The sequence below is a fragment of the Monodelphis domestica genome, chromosome 4 (genome assembly GCF_027887165.1).
Source record: "Monodelphis domestica isolate mMonDom1 chromosome 4, mMonDom1.pri, whole genome shotgun sequence".
NCBI lineage: Eukaryota > Metazoa > Chordata > Mammalia > Didelphimorphia > Didelphidae > Monodelphis > Monodelphis domestica.
The window spans coordinates 213,111,696-213,113,826 of record NC_077230.1 but is presented as its reverse complement, the minus strand read 5'-3'; the positions used below and the strand labels follow the sequence as shown (position 1 = coordinate 213,113,826).

General features: G+C 44.9%; 1 pseudogene; it reads right to left on the bottom strand.

Annotated features, from left to right (window-relative positions):
* Positions 1 to 289: 289 nt before the first annotated feature.
* LOC100029264 (histidine--tRNA ligase, mitochondrial-like) lies at positions 290 to 1,801 on the bottom strand (annotated as a pseudogene).
* Between the last annotated feature and the right edge of the window lie 330 nt (positions 1,802 to 2,131).

The window sequence follows — 2,131 nt, the reverse complement described above, 5'->3', positions numbered from 1 at the left end:
GACCTCAGAAAGAAGTCCTTCACATTTCAGGATTTCTTCAGAGTTTGAACATTTTCAGACTGCTCAGAGAACACAATTCAACTTACTTCTTGTTTGTAGTCAGTGACAGAACAGACTATAATGTCTCTCTGACATAGTCTTACTCTAGAAGACACTATTCCCAGCTGTTAAAAGTGGATGTTCTGCTTTCTCTCAAACACTGATGATTTTAAAGCAAGAGGAATCAGGAGCCTATGTACTTGATTCTCCTCCATCTCCAAACAAGGAGCATTGGAAGGGAGCTGCTAAGAAGAGGTAGAAGGATGTGTAGTCTACCCTGACTCAAATGTGAAACTGGAGAGCCTCCATAATGGACTAGATTTATACCAGTGGGAACAAGTAGCAGATGAAGAACAGATATGATAAGGATTCAGACATTCTTCTCTGGCTTTTGGTTACAATATCTTCCCGTTTAATGTCTACCTCTTTCCTACTAGCCACAGAAGGAAGCTTAATGACACCATCCTTTAGCTCTTGTTCTCCAATGATAGCCACCAATGGGATGCCTGTCTCCTCACATTAATGTAGCTGAGTCAGGAAACTGGGATTCTTCTTATATAACATCTCAGCCCTGATCCCAGCATCCCAGAGCTCTACAATCAGTTTTATTAGTTCCCTAAGAAAATTCTTTTGTGCTGTAGCCACAAGGACCTCTGTCTCTGTTGTTTGTATTTTCTTAGTGGCCTCCATCCTTTGTTCCACAATGGAGAAGATCCTTTCAAACCCAATGCTGAGCCACACACAGGGCACCTTGCGACCCTTGGGGTCAAATATGCCAAGAAGTCCATCATAGCACCCTCCAGAAGCCACACTGCCCACACCAAGTGCTTCCTCCCCCTATTGGGCTGGGCTCTGAAGAATCACTGCTTCATAGATCACTCCTGGGTAATAGCTCAGGCCTCAAGCCAGGCTCAAGTCGAAGGAAATCTTCTCTGCAATACCAAACAGGGTCAGATACTCAAACAGAAGTTTCAGGTCCTTTAATCCTTCCAGAGCCTGTTTGTTCTGTGAGAGTTTGGGATCCTGTAGTAGCTGCTCTACTAGGGACACTCCACCACACCACACCCCAATTAGATTTGCTATATTAGGGGTGAGTCCCATCTTTCCTGTCATCTCTTGTCTCACATCCTTCCAGGACATCTTGCCAAGCTTATCAACTGAAGCACAAATAAAATGAAATTTGTTATCAGGGACACCACAGACAGCAAACATACCATCCACAACTCTCCTGTCATTCACCTTAATTAGGAAGTCTCCCAATTTTAATGTGTTGAGAATTTCATGTATGATCTTTAATCACTCTGCATCAGGGATCATGGGATTAAATTGCCCTGCAATGTCAAAATCACCTTGGCAAAACTCCTGATATCGACCTTGAATTATGGAGGGACTCTCCCTTCACTAAACCTTCCCAATGTGATAGCATTTCATCTTCTTTATCTTATTCATGGCCAGATAATGAGCAAAAGGAACTGTGAGGTCATATTGAAGAGCTAGCAGCTCCCCACCCTGATCCTTCATATCAGAGATGAGCCTGTATTCTTCTCCATACTTCTCTGTTAATATTTCCTTTAGTTTAAACACTAGAGTGTCTATTCCTTTAGCTCCATGGCACTTGAAACAATTGATGACAGCATTAAGGATTTTCTCTCCAATAGCCATCTTTTGAGGGCTAAGATCTCTGGTACCCTTGGGAGTCTTGATAACAAAACTGGGTTTCTCTTTATTTAATTCCAGCTGAGTCTTCATCCTGGCCTCTGCAAACTCCGGAGTGCTGGTCTGCACCAGGCCTCCTTGCACCAGGTGGAAAAATAGCCCCCCATACCCCACCCACTGTGTTTGGGAAGCAGGAAGGACGCAGGAGATAGAGGGCCAGCATGGTCCAGGCCTCGTGTGACCAAGGTCCCAGGCTTTCCATGGTTAGGAATGGAATGCTTCTTTTCCCAGAGCTTTAGAGAGTGTGCAATTCTGCAGAAGGTAGGATACCAGGGCAATGGACATGGGGAGGAGGGAGCTGGGCTGGTCCCAGTCTGGATTCAGGGAGTGAGAGAGGGCTGGTCATTAGAGACAGTGGTGCAGAGAGGGCCAAAGG